At 35.7% G+C, this 17870-nt stretch overlaps 1 protein-coding gene across 4 annotated transcripts in view; it reads left to right on the top strand.

The window, feature by feature from the left end:
- Positions 1-15091: 15091 nt before the first annotated feature.
- The window catches only part of phactr4a (phosphatase and actin regulator 4a), a 72713-nt gene continuing 69934 nt past the window's right edge, over positions 15092-17870 (top strand). For 3 of the 4 annotated variants that reach the window (XM_079878037.1, XM_079878034.1, XM_079878030.1), the window contains exon 1: positions 15092-15491. The gene's annotated coding sequence lies outside the window, so the exon portion shown is untranslated. The remainder of the gene's footprint in view (positions 15492-17870) is intronic. The other variant, XM_079878031.1, reaches the window with a different exon arrangement.

Genomic DNA, 17870 nt, shown 5'->3' with positions numbered 1-17870 from the left:
TTTTATTTTGACTAACACACTTGTCAAAAGCACATGTACAGTTTTAACCAAAGTGTGTATTTGATATTACATTTTACTAAATTGCATTACAAATGTGTAATAACACATTTAAATGCATGAAATACAAGATTTAATAAAAATTACATTAAAGCATATTTTAGTGCACTATAAATCCTTGGCAGTATTTTGTCAGAAAACAGAAGTAATTATGGAATTATATATTATTACATATAAAAATTAAAATTTAAATTCAAACTCAAAAAAGCATTCTACGGGTTCAGCTAATTGCATTTAATATAAATGCAAACTATAATACGTTTCCACTTAATGGCAATTTAAGGGTTAGTTCACCCAAAGATGAAAATTCTGTCATCAATTACTCACCCTCAACAAACCCGTAAGACCTTCGTTCATCTTCAGAACACAAGTTAAGATATTTTTGATGAAATCCGAGAGCTTTCTGAACCATCCATTCGGTGTTGACGTAGTAAACATAGTGCAGCGCTTCCAGGTTCTACACCAGAATGCCCGACACTGTTCACGTGAACACCACGACGCATGCGTCTGATGCTGACGCAGGAGCTGGCAATAATGAGGCGGCGTTCTGCCATATAACCCGGAAGCGCTGCACTGTGTTTACTACATCAACAGCATAGGAGACTGACACAGACAAGAAGAAATTGTTTAATAAAGTCGTTATTTTTGTTTTGCTTTTGCTCACAAAAAGTATTCTCAACACTTCATAACATTAAGGTTGAACCACTGTCGTCACATGGACTATTTTAACGATGTCTTTATACCTTTCTGGTCCTTGAAAGTTGCAATGACGTCGCTGCCTATGGATGGTTCAGAGACTTCTCGGATTTCATCTGAAATATCTTAATTCGTGTTCCGAAGATGAACGAAGGTCTTACGGGTTTGCAGGTTACGGGAACGACATGAGGGTGAGTAATTAATGACAGAATTTTTGGGTGAATTTACCCTTTAACATGCAATTAGTGTCCATTCAGTTTGCACATCTTGACATGCAACAATGAGCTTGCATGTAAATCTGACACAATGCATTTACAGAATATTCCAGGCATCACATTTTACTATCTATTTTAAAAATGACAGAGTTGATGTTTTAAACACATTCACGCGATGGTGTTTACATCTTCTCCCCTCATTCCTGATTTGGAGTCATGATCTAATTATTTTTCACTGTTGTCCGCTCCTGACCCACTGTTAGGTAATAGGTAAACATACCACAATACATCTGAGACTGCTTTCTCTGATGCTGATGACATGGAGTTTGTAATCCATTAAACTCTTGTCCTGAAACACCCTCCAGATCAAGTCTGGTGCTTTGTCAGTGTGTGCTCCTATTGGGTACACCCAGATTCCTCAGTAGCTTGAAGCCATTGTTCCATTTTCCTGTGTGACTATATGACAATCTCCAGACTGTCAGATCTGCTAAATTTGGTCCTGCTTTCCACTGCTAAAAAAAAACAATCTTTCACCTCAAACAACATGTTATCGTTTTCCATGATGTGACAGACAGAGACCCATCTTGAAGGTTAGGAAAGATGACAGATTTAGCATACAGTGCAGAGGGGTTACATATCAGGGTGCACTGGTCTGGAGGGACATGGACTGATCTGGAGACAGCCATGAACCAGGAACCAGAGGCAAATGACTCACAGTGATGTAAAAAGCATGGCTTTCTTTATTTAGCAAGAAAAGGGTTTTGTCATGTAAGATTTGTCATGATATATGGCATGTTTATAGGCACAGTTTAGCAAAATCACAGGGTGAAAGTTTCAGGGAAAATTTGGATATAGTTAGTTCATATACAGTATTTTTTTCCACCAACAGAAAAATACAAAACAAGCCAAAGCATCACTCCTTGCATGTAAGCAAGCAACATAAACTAAAAAATCCTGGGTTGTTTCAATCCACAATTAGGTCAAATATGTATACAAGTCGTTTAATTTTTTTGTTTTTGCTTGTCCATATTTTACCCACAAATGGGTTAAAACAACCCAGCATTTTTAGAGTGTACAGACTAGAACAACAGTGTAACGGAGTATGTTGTTATGGGAAGCAGGAGGCGGGAACCGCCGATCGTTCACAGACTTTTAATAAAATAATGAAACAAATACAAAACGAAAGTAAAGGCAGCAGTCCCTCAAGGTCGACTGCTGCCACATAATAACACATAAACAAAACACAACGTAAAATCCAGGCCTGGTCTCTCTCGATCTTCACTGTCACTGTTACTTCGCTCATCAGTAATCACGCCACTGGCCTCACGCCATTCTCTCACAGCCCTCGGCCTCGTCCTGCTTGCCACAGACAGCAATTTCCCCTCCTCGCTCAAAAGGATCTGTAATCACTCTGTTCCAACTATGCTCAGAGCGATTTCAGAGCGAGAGAATACACAGACACTCCGACTTTCAAAAACTCTTTTCCACACTTCAGTCAAAATCACACAACTCTGCTTCCACTAAGGCCCGCTCACATATTCTTGTCTGAACCGTTATGAAGGCAGAGGGATATAAACAGTAAAATTGTTATTTTAAACTATTGCAATGCCACATAGCCAAACAAATTAAATAACCATAACTACTTGTCATGTAAAATTCAATGATCCAGTGAGGTATATACTTCAAGTATCCATGCAGTAAGTGGGACATGGTGCTTGACACTGCTTGCATATATATTTTTTTTAATATTCAAAAATGAATATTTTGTTTTGTGTGAACCTCTAAAGAAACATATATTCCAAGGCTTATTCATTTTTTATGTTTTGTATAAAACTTTTGCAGTTATTTCTTGTGTTTCTAGACTTATTGCAATGATGTCCCTGAAAACTAAGCAACAGCACTACTCCTCCTCTATAGTCCATAACCATTACAACAAATGTTAATGATTTCTAGACACATATTCAGCTTCTCATGACCTGAATAAATATGCACACAACTAAATGATCTGCCCTTTATGAAACATCTGACAGATAACACGATAAGACCTAATTGAGCTGGCACACACATGCTGGTAAGTAGAGAAGGCTGTTAATCATCTCACTAGGAGCTGAACAATGCAGATCAGAGTGAATGTGTGTATTTGTCAGACTTTTAGAATCTGGGCCAAGCAGTTCTCCTGCCCGTAAGACTTGAGATTATTTAGTGTTAAAGCCTTCATTGTGTGAGACACTGTCATGTCTTATCTGATTCCTGCATGGTTTGGAGTTGAGGACTCAGATAATTGACTGTATTTCACACACCTGCAGGAGAGAATCAGTACAGTGCGTCATTAGAAACAACAGCACTATCTGTCTCCGTCCTGAACGACACAGGAACAAGAAGCTTGATGACATCATGCAACCCCTAATCTGTAGACGGGAGAGAACAGATGCAACAAGGCCTGCGCTCATGATCACTGTGTGTGACAACATATGTTAATTACTACAATACTAACTCCTCCCTAGAAATGTCATCAAAAGTGGGAAAAGTTGGTCAAAATGTACACTTTACACACGAACTGACCACCAACCTCAAATTTCAGACACCATCTTTATTTTTTAGCTCAACATTCAGGGAATGGAATGCACAGGATTGTGGGATATCAAAAGCAGCGAAGGAACCATCTATGCTGCCTTCAAAAATCCATGCCTCTATCCACTGGCACATGCCAATGAAGACCGGATGTGCCACCGCCACCGGATGATCACTAAGCATAGCGACATGTGCCATTGGCTTCTGTGTGTCTGATGCCATGTCACTTAGGCTACGTCTACTTTAATCTGGATACATTTGAAAATGCTCCGTCCACACTAGCGTTTTCAGGCGTTTTTTCCGACGTTTCAGTGTGGATGAGAAACTTTTGGAAAACGCCTGAAAACGCTAAATTCACCTTACTGCGCATGCGTAAAACCTCACTAAAGCTCACTGAAGATGATACAGATGAAAAGATTAATAATTAAGTTATCGCTCAATCCTTCTGACAGGATAATTTTATTTAACAAAATATCTCACCATTCACGCGTCCAGGTCACACTCAGTCACCATGTTTGGTCTAAAACGCAACTGCTCTCATGTATTGCCGCAGGACGGCAAATGTGAGTAAATTTTCTGTCATCTTTGCAGGACTGTGATATGAAGAGTGTGCAAAGTAACATATTTTAGCAACAGTGTGAAAGTGTTTCACATTACAGACACAATACAGATATAAACATGAATATCTATTGGTAGGTACAATATGTGTCACATGACAAAACTTCCGTCATATTTTTTAAATATCTCCGGTTTGACAGTCTACACTACAACGCGAAAATGGCGTTTTCAAATTTATCCACTTTGGAGAGCGCTTTCAAAAAGCTTCGTTTTCAATAATAAAAATGGCGTCTCAGTGTGGACAGAAGGCCAAAACAGAGAGAAAAAGATGTGCTTTCAAACAAAAACTTATTAGTGGACAAGGCCTTAATGTTACAGTAATACCACCTCTCCAATGTTTCATCAAGTTCGTTGTTGTACAGTGGCAGTTCTGAAATGAAATGTCTGGTGAATGGCACTAAAAGGTTAATATTACATTTGAACACAACGTAACAGGCCTACCATTGATAGTGTTAACAAAAGCAGAAATACTACAAACAAACGGGCTTCTATTTTAGCTTGCTTCTACAAGTATTTGAATATACAAGTCATTTATGTTTAATGGGACTCGTATCTCCATGACAACTCATACAGCTGTCTTCATTGCAAGTGCACTGATGTATCAGGTGAGCTACCAAGCAAGTTTACTGCAAATGTCAAAATCTATTAGTTTACAAATCAGTTTTGAGGTCATTTTGTATTGTGCAACATTGCAAAATAAGTCTTTATTAAATGATAATCACCTCCTGTAATAATAATTTCTGTGAAAGGAATAAATGTTTTTCCGATGAGCCTATGTGCAGTTTACACATTTAATTAGCTCTCTTCCAAAACCTAGCGAGCTATCTACAGTTTACATAGTCAAGTTCTACTGTTTACTATTGTAGACTACTGTTTATATAGGCATAAGCAATCAAAATTTAACTTCATACTTTAACATAATTAAAATGATATCTCGGTTGCAATGAAAAGTCATCATGTAAACACCTTAGATGAGGAAAAATGACATGTTTTAGATGTTAGAAAGATTGTTACTTGTTTTCTTATGCATTTATGCAAATCTAATTTCATTTTATCAGTAAATGCCACACTTCACGTGTGCATAAATGAAATTAGCTTGGATTATGATGCAGATATTCAGGTAGTTATGTATGTAAACAGCCACCGATGTGATATGCTCTACAGACATTCAACCCTGCCACACAAACAGCACAAGAAACTCAGCTAACACTCACAGCCGATTCCAATCATTAACATTTTTATCAATTAATATTGTATAAACACAAAAAATAATAGCAATAGCTTAAACAAAAATTGGGTTAAAAAGTGCATAGGATAAATAGGTTAAATATAGTTTTGCATTATTTTGGAAATCTAACACTAAACAATAACACCATAGTTGTATGTTCTAAAAACTGTGTTTATTTTAATCTGCCATTTTGGATTATCCTTTGCACTAACACCATAGCAATGCATTCTGGGGTTTGTCTTATCTGTGAGTCTGTGACTTATTTATATGAATACTTGAAATCATTACTTTTTAAAAATAGGTTTTTCTTATGTCAAAGTAAGTTTCATGTATCTTCTTGTGTTTTTGAAACCAAAACAAAAGTTTACTGATAATATAAAGAGTTATTTGATCCTTTCAAAACATGAAATACAGCTGGCTGAAAATGTTGTTTTAGTTGTTTATGTGGTGGATTATCGATGAAAATGTAATGATGTGATGAAATATAGACCTGAATGAACAATAAAAAAATAGTTTTGTTCCTTTTCTGAAAAAAAAAAAAAACTAGATTTTTCCATGATACAGTACGGCTGATATTTCTGTGGAATAGCCCATGTCTGTAGATTATATACATTTTGGCTGTCATAAGGAAAAGTGATTTATAGTGATAACATGAACTACGTGCCCATCTCAAGTTTTGCTTCTTGCCACAGACCTCACAGACTTCATGTTCCCCATCATCAGGCCTCACATAGACCTCACATGAACATGTTTATCAGGCTCGATCAGAACCTGCATCCTCTGGGTTCTGTTATAATCCTGACGACAGCCCTAAAGACACATTCTCCTGTGATCTAATCTGATTAGCCCACAATCACACGTCATTGTTTTAAAATGCCATCAAGAATTTAGTAAGAGCTGTTATTGCTCATGTCTGAGAGATTTCATGTGGTTCTATTATTAGTCTCTGACACAGAGGACAGGGAGAGTAAATCTCCAGTGAAGGGTGTGGGATGGTTAAACACATTGTTTGTGTGGTAGATTAAATGTTGCTTATCAAGGACATTCGGAGGAATGCACTAATAATTTTTTTTTTTTTTTTTTTTTTGGCATCTGTTTTTTTTGTGTGGCATTTAACATCTGGCATTTTAGCAAAGAATGGGGAAAACCTTTTATGAAAAATAGCTGCTGTACGTATGTTTGATTTAGAATGGTGCGTAAAAGATGATTAATATCAAGTTGACTGATAGTTATCAGGATTTACACCGTTCAAAAAGTCAACAAATTTTAATATTTTTGAAAAAAAGTATCCTCACCAAAGCTACATTTATTTGATAAAAAAAAAAAAAAAAAAAAAAAAAAAAAAAACAGTCAAAACATAATATTGTCACGGTTAGTTTCTGTTAGTTTCAGTTTCATGGACTCTTAGTTTGCTTTCTTTAGCTCCTGTTGTTTATTGTTTAGTTTCCTGCCACTTATTAGTTACTATGGAGATTTATTAATCATCACAGGTGTTTGTCATAATTTCCCTCATTTGCTTTGTATTTACTGTAAGTTGTAGTCTGTGAAAAAAAATTAGACAGCCAACAGATCCCTCAGAAATTAAATAATAATTTCATCAGTGCCTCAGTTATAAGACGTGTAAGATTATTTATTGGTAATACGTATTATGTTTGTGGAAAAGTAATTTATACTGTACATTATTATTATAAATACCTTATTAATAAAAAATCTTAATAACAATCACTGAATGCAGCCAAGCTGTTTGAACTTGAAAAAAATTTTTTCACTGAATTACACAGGAAAGTTTTGTGGTGTATTATGTAATCATGCATTGTAAAGTGGAAACACACTCACACACACATATGAAACAAAATACCTTGCCAAAACGTATTTGTTAATTAAATATAATTTTTTCAGAAATACTTTTCCATACTGTATAGTTTAAACTAGTAATATCTAGTTTACTGTAGTAAACTACTAGTTTAGTTAGTAATATAAAATATAATATTGTATTTATTTATTTATTTATTTATTTATTTATTTATTTTTTAATTTTCTAGTCAAAACTAAATAATCTAAAAAAATATATGATTTCATCCGGAGTGTGCATACACTGTATCATTTTTGCACGACTTAAACATTCTACTTGGCTTGAAATGTAGTGGCTTACAGAAGACATATCCATAGTGCACCAGCATAAACTGTGCCATCAATATGTTGGCCTTCACTTCAAAACAAAGTTCTGTTACATAACAGAATTCATGAATAAATGAATTCAGAAATACAGTTCTCCACACACGTTTCTATTTACACTATCCTATTAAACTTGATGAATGAAAAAAAAAAAAAAAAAAAAAAAAAACTGTATGAAACACAATATAACACAAAACTTGAGATGGGCACGTAGTTCATGTTATCACTATGAATCACTTTGCTTTATATGGTATCCGAAATGTATATAATCTATGGGCTATTCCACTGAAATGCTTCACCGAATGGAGACAGTGAAAGTTGATTGGAATCATATAAGGAGAATGTTGGCTACTGTTGTGCTGAACTTCATCTGATAAATAGAGCGTATCCTGTTGTTTATGTGGTCATTCTAAAATAATATGTCAAATCATTCTTACAACTACAAGAGCTTAAATGTGATTTACAATGCGAGATACAGTTTGTTATGAAAAACAATGAATAGTAGTTTCCATTGTGCTCAATATCGCTTTGATCTGTCTCTGTATGTAACATAAAGGCGGGTACTTTAAGGTAGGGAAATAATGTGTGACTCAACTCTGATCATACTTCTACTGTACATTATCTGATGCTATACAGCACCCTCAGACACACATGCATGTTTATTTTTCCCTCTGTGAAAACATATCTGCGGGCCACACTTCAGGGGTCTGTCAGGGTGCTGTTTTCCACTCTAAATTTAGCCGTATTTGGATTATTTTTGGCTAAAGTATCACAGTTTATCTCAGAGAGGATGTAACAATTATCAAACGGTCATTGTCCTGTTGTGAATAAACATTGACTGTAGGTTATCACCTCGTTGCAGTGTGTCTTATTTATTAGAGTTTTTTTTCTAGAGTGGACTCTTCGGGAAAACACCCTGCTTTCCATCAGTTATGTGGAGAGCTGACTGCATGTTGTTTATTTTGTGATATAAGAGTGAACTCAAGCAATTGTATGTTAAGTTTTTCATGCTGGAAAGATAATAAAGATAAAAAACTTTATTTTAAGGTGTTTTTGTTACAGTGTAATTATACATTTAAGTACAGAGTATGTACTTATTCTAGAGTTAGTTGCATGTGATTATGAATAATTTATTTATTACTATGGGTAACTATAACAACTGTATGTAACGTGTAACAATACTGTAAAAAAGTGTTACCAACTTTCGCACTTTGATACCCTCATGAAATGGACACTTGAGCATACTTTTACTTATTTTTATTTTTTTTTAAATAACATATAATACATTAAAAGAACATACTTAAGTGCAAACTGAATGTAATGTTTTTGGACACTTCATTGCATTAAATGCAATTATTTGAATGTAATAATAGGACTTGAGTAAACTAAAAAAATACTTTAATGTCATTTCTATTGATGTAATATTGAATAACACACCATAGTTAAAATTACAATCAAGTATTTTGCATATGCTTTAGTATGATAACATCAAAATAATTTCCCTTCAAAACATGACAATATTGTCAAGGGTAGTTGCAGCAGGTAAACAGACAAAGATGGAGCATGAAGCTTCATGGCAATGGTCCAAATGACAGGCAAACAGGATGCAATGCAACACACACTTAACATGGACATGACCAGACACTGAATCACGGTGAAGGAGAAACTTAAATAGTGAATACAATACAAGATAATAACAAGACACAGCTGATACACATTAACTCATTGACAGAAACCATGACTACCAAGGAGAGGCGGGAACTGAACAAAGGAACACATGAGATGAATGCAGATCAACTAAAAGTTTATGAAAACTAAAGACACTGAACATAATGGTGACAAATATATATTAAAACATAATTATTTCAAATATATTTTAAGGTAAAACATTTTATATACTGTATACTGTACATAATTTGGGCTTCCAGCTCATAAAACCCACGAAAACAGGATTTCAAAAAATTTGAATATTACATGAAATCACACAGTAATTACACAGTGATACCATGGTCATTGAACCAGGTTTTGGTTCTTTTGGCAGTGTGGGCAGGTGCAAATCCTGCTGGAAAATGAAGGAAGCATGAAGTGCTCTGAAAATGTCCTGGTAGACGGCTGCGTTGACTCTGGATTTAATAAAGCACAGTGGACCAAAGTCCTCTTTTCTGATGAGAGCAAATTTTGCATCTCATTTGGAAACCAAGGTCCCAGAATCTGGAGGAAGAATGGAGAGGCACACAATCCAAGATGCTTGAAGTCCAGTGTGAAGTTTCCACAGTCTGTGTTGGTTTGGGGAGCCATGTCATCGGCTGGTGTTGGTCCACTGTGCTGTCCACTCAACGCAGCCGTCTACCAGGACATTTCCAGAGCACTTCATGCTTCCTTCAGCAGACAAGCTTTATGGAGATGCTGACTTCATTTTCCAGCAGGATTTGCACCGGCCCACACTGCCAAAAGAACCAAAACCTGGTTCAATGACCATGGTATCACTGTGTAATTACTGTGTAATTTCATGTAATATTCAAATTTTTTGAAATCCTGTTTTCGTTGGTTTTATGAGCTGGAAGCCCAAATTATGTACAAATAAACAACTAAATACTTGAAATTGTTTAAGTTGTGGTCCCTGAATCTATAATCTATGGAAGTTTAACGTTTTGAATGGAATTATGGAAATAAATAAACTTTTCCATGATATTCTAATTTTTTGGAAAGGGTCTGTATATTGAGAGAAAAGACACTTGCATTGGAGATCTTCCATATTGTTTCCAGCTATGCACAGACAATGACGTTAGATGTACGAGTCACAAAGTCTCGTTTTAGACAGATTTTGACTAGTCGTTAATTAAACAGCATTGTTAACAGTAAATCTAGTCATATTGTCTAGTTACTTCAGTCTTGGACAGTGCTTCATGTGTGTCTAGGAGTCTAGACTTACACACATCGATTGACCTGCTTTCACATCTCAGACTGTCAATATGAAGTGTGTGAACTTATCATTATCACCAAAGCAGTTAATATTTGGGCTAAAGCAAAACCACATACAAACATGAATAATATATGCAGTACTGTACTATCAAGCAAAATTAGCATAATACAATAGACTGAGATCCATAAAAGGAGATATGAAGAAATGGACTGTGGATTGGTTGATGATTTCTGTCTGCAATTCTTTTCTTTGCAAGATTATGAATAATCACTTCTTGTTAAGTCTAGGAGGAATGCATTGTTTACTTTAAACTGTGTGACCTGATAAGTTTGGAATGTCATATATCCCTCCATGAGTTGCCATTTAGAATGATTCTCCGTGGTCTACAAATTGGAAATGATGTCAGAGGATTTGCCACAAAAGCTGAAACGGGAACTTGTAAACCAGTGGTCCTCAACTGTTTTATTTCAGAGCCCTCCCAATTAACAGAAACTGGGAGTATTGATACACTCACTGGCCAATTTATTAGGCACACTGCTACTGTTGGACCCCCTTTTGACTTCAGAACTGCCTCAATTGTTCATGGCTGGATTCAACAATGTTCTGGAAACATTTCTCAGAGATTTCCATTTTGACATTATAGCATCACGCAGTTGCTGCAGATTTGTCGGCTGCACATCCATGATGCAAATCTCTCATTCCACCATCCCAGAAGTGCCCTATGGACTGAGATTAAGTGGCTGTGCCTCCACCATTTCAGTGAAGTGAACTCATTGTCATGTTCAAGATAACAGTTTGAGATGATTTACGTTTTATGACATGGCGTGTTATTCTGCTGGAAGTAGAAAGTCAGAAGATGAGATGGACATGGTCAGAAACAATACTCAGGTAGACTGTAGCATTTAAATGATGCTCAGTACTAAGAGGGCCCATCATATGCCAAGAAAATTTCCCCCTCACCATTACAACACCACCAGCAGCCTGAACCATTGATACAAAGCAGGATGGACCTGTGCTTTCATGTTGTTTACACCAAATTCTGACCCTACCATCTGAATGTCGCAGCAGAAATTGAGACTCATCAGACCAGGCAACGTTTTTCCAATCTTCTATTGTCCAATTTTGGTGAGCCAGTGTGAATGGGAGCCTCAGATTCCTGTTCTTCTCTAACAGGAGTGACACCCAGTGTGTTCTTCTGCTGCTGTAGCCCATCTGCTTCAAGGTTCAACGTGTTTTTTTATAATTTATTATTATTAATATTTGAAGCAGATGGGCTACAGCAGCAAAAGACCACACCTGGTTATCTGAGTTACTGTTGCCTTTCTATCAGCTCGAACCAGTCTGGCCATTCTCTTCTGACCTCTGCCATCAACAAGGCATTTTCGCCCACAGAACTGCTTCTCACTGGTTATTTTCTTTTTCGGACCATGCTCTGTAAATCCTATAGCTGGTTGTGTGTGAAAATTCCAGTGGATCAGCCGTTGAAATACTCAGACCAGCCTGTCTGGCACCAACAACCATGCCATGTTCAAAGTTACTTAAATCACATTTCTCCCTCATTCAGACTCAGATACTTCAGCAGATCATCTCGACCAAGTCTACACAATTCTTTCTGCCATGTGATTGGCTGGTGAGGTATGTGCGTTGAACAGGTGCACCTATTAACAATAAACTGTTTGGCAAGTGTAAGTATAGAAGTCAGATTAGAGTTAGTATATAATGTCACGGTCTGTGTGTTTAGTTTCATTTTCATGGACTTTTAGTTTGTTTGTCTTTAGTCACGTTTCCTTTGTTCTAGTTTCCCACCATTAATATGTTACCATGGACACTCATTTAATGATCACCTGCTTGACACAGCCCAGTGATTCCCTAGGAGTATGTGTACCTTCAGGGGTGTAGATTTCAGTTTTCCTTTCACATCTCCAGACACTGCAGAAACAGAAGGGCTGTCAATCCATTAAAGTATGTTACATTCACAATTCATTTCTTTTTAAGAGAGTACCCCACTATGTGTGACTGACACTCTTAGTAGAACCAGACATTTCTGCAATATTTCACTTGTTAATGAATTATGCTAAATTAGAAAGAAATTGGGAAGTGCCAATTTAGCATAACTGTTTAGGTGTGGAGGACTCGATGAGTTGGGTTGCTGTGAAATGACAAATGAGCAAAACTGTAATAAATAAATCTTATAATAAAGGCCATTAACTCTTTGTAATACCAGCAATAACTTTCAATGGAACTCACAGTCTCCGCCTACAGATTGGTTTGATATGTCTGTTTATGTTAAGGTTATACAGTGTGTCATTAAAAAGGAGAATGCATGATGGCATGTGTGGGACAAGTTTGCTTATCTAACACAGATAAGATTATGCATTAATTATGTTTATTGTAATGGTTGTTAATTGATTTGTCATTTAGTTCAGCTGTGTGCACCCCATTATCGCCAGTACTTAAGTTCTCTGTGTTTCGGTTCTGTTTGTCCTGTCTTGTCAATGCTTTGTGGCTGTTTAATCTGTGGTCCTGTTTCCTGAAAGTTTTATTAAAGTAATTTTGAGCCTTCATCTATGTGTTTGCTACTGTACAAACTGTGACAATTACAGCACATTGGAAAATGTTGGTAAAATTTGGCTAAGAATCACTGTTAAAAAAAAAAAAAAAAATTCTTCAAATGTTCAGAACAAAATTCACATTAGTTAGAGACTAAGCTAAACTTTAAGCAGAGCATTTAGAGAGTCAAATCCTGGTGGGGTAGGCTGTTGAAAACAGCATACATTGTGTATATTTCGGGTGCTGCCATATTTATAGATGTTCCATTACACTTCACTGGCTTCATTTTCCTACTTTTGTCTACTGATTCTTAAAATACCTTTAAAAATGTATACTGCTTTGTCTTTTATCTCAGAAAGTTTCTAAACATGGAGACTTATGGTTTTAGGTTTCACAGTCACGGGCCCATTTTCATTTCTGCTTTTATTCAAGCTAAAAACATTTACCTTCACACATCCATCCTTATCTGTGAATCACAGACTTTATACAAACTCTGTGCTGTTTAAATACTATGATAAACCGCTAATAAGCCAACATAATATGCAGTATGCATGCTATCTATGCTAGTTTTAATGTTTTCTGTAACAAGCTACACATTTCAAATCACATTTGAGAATCTGATGATGGGAAGAGGAACAGGAAAGGTTTTTGTTTTGTTTTAGGAGCTGCTTGCCTCTGACCCACTTGTTAATAAAACACTTCCTGCATGACTGTAAAGACTGTCATAAGTAAACTAAAACATAATTAATGGACTTTTCACTTATACATAACATAAAGAACTGGATATGGCATATCAGTTTTGGACTTTTAGTTTCTCATTGTTTCCTACTTTTCCTTTCTGTTTCCTTGGTTGTCACTGTTTCTAAGGGTGCATCTCAATCAGCTCTATCATTGTGAATCAGTATATTGTGTACACGAATTCGGGCACACTCCTAGACCCCCCACCAACCCTGACCTCGGAAGAGAGGTCAACAGGTAGTTTTCTTTAAAAATATGATTAAAGTAAATAGAGAGACTATATTACCAGAATAACTGACTAATATGGCCTATTCTAAACTGAGAATTTATAGAGACATTTAGAAGATGTACCAAAATACATACCAACATAAGCAATTGGCTTTACAAATTGATTTTTGTTTTGCTTGTAGTCTTAATTATGACCACTAGATGGCATGCGTGATTAGTGGAACAAGTTCCACACATCAGCTGGATGCCCTTCCAGCCATTAATGTCCTGTGAGTGCTATGAACATGGGTTATTATTATAGTCAAATAAAATTAAAACCATACAAACATTTCCATCATTTGAAATAAAGTAAACGTTTACTGAAATAAAATAACATATAAAAAAATTTAAACTCATTTTTTAGTTACCATGACAACATTTTTATTTTCATTTAGTTTATTACTAAAATAACTAGAAGTAAAACTGAAATAAATAATAATAAAAACTATACAGACATAAAAAAAACTAATAAAAATGACAAAACACACCACAAAATTACTAAAACTTTAACTAAACTTTAACATAAAAATAAAAACAAACATATTTACAAAACTATAGCAGTATGTCAATAATGCTAAAATAAAACTGCAATGCGTAAAGGCTCCAAACGCTTAATTCATATTTAGAAACAAGAGAGAGAGTTTTAGATAATAACACTTTTTTGTTATTATTAAAGTCAAATTGAAATTTCAAATACATGTACATCAAATCAAATGTAACATTTGCATTTTTGCACATACTGGTAAAGAACAAATGTATAAGAATAACATTGCTTGGTAGTTTCCAGTTTATTTTCTATTCTGTAATGATGACATGGTAGTTGCAGTCCAGTCAAATAATACAACATAAATAAAAATATATAAAAATATATTTAGTTAATACAATTAGTAACATAAACATTATACAACAACATGTTACAACTTAAATATAAAATGTAATTATGAAATGTAAAATAAATAAATGAGCAAAATATACATTTAGAAGGAGGGATTTATTATGGCAACCTGGCAACCTTACGATTTTGCTGGCAAGTTCGAGCTTTTCCTTGTCACGTGATATGCCAGACTGCCAGCCATGGAAGAGAACGAACCGCCACAGGTTTTGCAGAGGAGGAATTCCAGGTGAGACACCTGGCAACCCGTGATCGCGCGCTTGATCAGAGAAGGTAGAAACCTGACAGTCAACCAACTGCTGCGGTCGATAAACACGAGTTGACATTGGGTTAATCGAACTAACTCTATCCACAACAACGCCATGATGGGCTTTTGTATTAGGACATATTAATCCAAGAACATTTCGGATGTTTCTTTGTTTCATCTCATTTCATTTTGGGAGTTTGTGGATCTGACAGAGTTTGACTGACAGCAGCAAGGTTAACCTGGGGGACCCGCGTTTAAAACTCTTCACGGCTTAAGAAGTTTTATGGAGGGATTTTATTAACACATTCACACAGGTATTGCTTTTTAAGTTGTATAAATGTCGTCAATTATAATAAAAGGTGATGTTTTAATGTTTTGACTTGGTGCGAAACATTAGCCGCTAACTGCTATTAGCTCAACAACCTGTTGCTGTTTCAAAACATCATCAGCTGAGCAAACCAGGAAATAATTAACAATGATAAACAATTTGAAAAAGAATGTGAACACCCGAAGCAAATCTTTTAAACGCAAACATCTAGGAAATAATTGTATAAATAATGTTATCATGTAATTTAGTTAATGATAAAGTGACTTATGTTTTGAGTCAGGTTAGCATCCGTTCTGTGATTCACCTTTTCACCATGTGATCATCAACACTGATTTATACTATGTTGTCGTGACTTTCATCCTTGTGTTTTGTAACTCGGTCATATTAATTTATTTGTCGTTGACATGCACGAATTCATTGCATTCCCCACATGGTTTCAGTTGGGCTGGGCAAGTTTCAGCAGGCACAGGTAACGTAATGATCAGGTAGAAACACACAGAAATGGCAACCTCGGGGTTTGTTTTCTGCCAGATACACATTGAAACCTCATACTTCAGGAATTAGAATAACTGGTGCTGTTCTGACATCTCTATTTATTGTAAAGTTCAGGGAAGGGAAAATTGGCAACAGTGACTAAGTCAAAATGATGACAAAAAAGATGAAATTGACATACTAATAATTGAATCTTTTTTTTGTCATAGTTATTACATTTAAGTCATAACTTGTACTGTGAAAACTGAATGCTGTGTAACTTTGCTGGTGGCGGTGTCCATCTTAATACTGTTGAAACCCATTTCTGCTTTGGTAAATTGTCATTATTTCATACTAAGATATAAATAGGCCTATGAGATTTAAAATGTGAAATTATGACATACTAAGTCATAACTTTTAATTTTTGTGCCATAGTTATGATATTAAAAATTTAAAAAGAGTTTTTTCTTTTTGTCAGGATTTTTGTCTTTTTAATCTCATAAGTATGACTTAGTATGTCATAATTATCACTTAGTATGTCATAATTGTAACTTAATCTCATAATTTTGACTCAATGTCATAATTATGACATTAAAAGTACAATTTACGAGTGTGTCAATTTAATATTCTTAATCTCATAATTATGACTTAGTAGTGGCCTGTGTCATCAATTTGACTTTTCATCTCATAGTTATGACAGTATATTCCATAGTTTTGGCTATAGAGCTCATAACTTTGACTTTTTGTGTCCGATTCAACATTTTAATCTCATAAAGGCTATGATTTAGTAGTAGGTCGTAATTTGGATTTAACTCATAATTTTGACTTTTTATCTCATAATTATGACTTATGAGAGTAGGCTATGTCATAATTATTACAGTTTATGTCATAATTAAGATTCACCAAAGCAGGATTTTTTTCTTATGTTGTGGAAATGAGCTTCCATAGAATACAGAGTGGACTCGGGGTTAATCATAAATGAAAAATGTGGCTGTGTGTCCTGCAAATGTTGCAGTGATTTTGTTCAGTAAATGGCCTAGTTCAAGCTTGACTGTGTCTCATTTAACCTCCATTCATCTAGTCAGCACATCAAACAATGACTGTCAGACAATGAAGGATTGTTTAGTTGAGGTCAGAGCTCTTGATGCTCTTTAGGATGATGAAGTGCACTGTGAGCATCCTGAAATTGCTGCTGTGATGTCATTTTAGTTCTCTGAGCAACTTAAGGTTTTGTCTCAGGCTATAGGGGCTTTCGCCCCTAATGGCTGAAGTACCCGGTTTTTGGCTGGATTAAGTTAAAGGCCCCCTGAAATCAAAATGTAAGTTTTTTTTTTTAGGTTTTAGTATGAATATGTTAGACTTAAGGCTCGTTCACACCGGGACGATTATAGCGTGCTTATCGCCAACGTTTAACGCCTTGTGACTAAACAAAGGGCGCCAATGTGAGTATGCACACTGGCAGGTGTAAAAGCGTAGGCTAATGTTTAAAGGGGTGGTTGATTGTGATTTCACTTTTTTCATTTTAAATAGTGTGTAAAGTTGCTGTTGGTGCATGAACATTATCTGCAAAGTTGCTGCGCTGAAAGTTCAATGTAAGCAGAGATATCGACTTTTAAAAATCAGGAAGTTTAATGCCTACAAAAACGACTCGAATGGGACTACAACGAGGTACTTCCCGGGTTTTATACGAAACTAACCCATGCAAAAAAGGGGGCATGGCCATATTTCTGTGGCTTTGTCGAAGAGGAGGAGTTATAGTGGAGAGCTGTAGCCATGCTGTCGAAAGTGTGTTATTTTCACCCAGCTGCCAGGTCTTCTGTGTTCGGGCTTCATACGGACGGTGTAGTTCGTCAACAATGGCTAAAATTTATGTTTGATTATGTTCCTGAAAATT

The sequence above is a fragment of the Squalius cephalus genome (assembly GCF_949319135.1).
Source record: "Squalius cephalus genome assembly, chromosome: 8".
In the NCBI taxonomy this organism is placed as follows: domain Eukaryota; kingdom Metazoa; phylum Chordata; class Actinopteri; order Cypriniformes; family Leuciscidae; genus Squalius; species Squalius cephalus.
The sequence above is the reverse complement of the archived record's forward strand: the minus strand, read 5'-3'. Positions and strand labels throughout refer to the sequence as shown.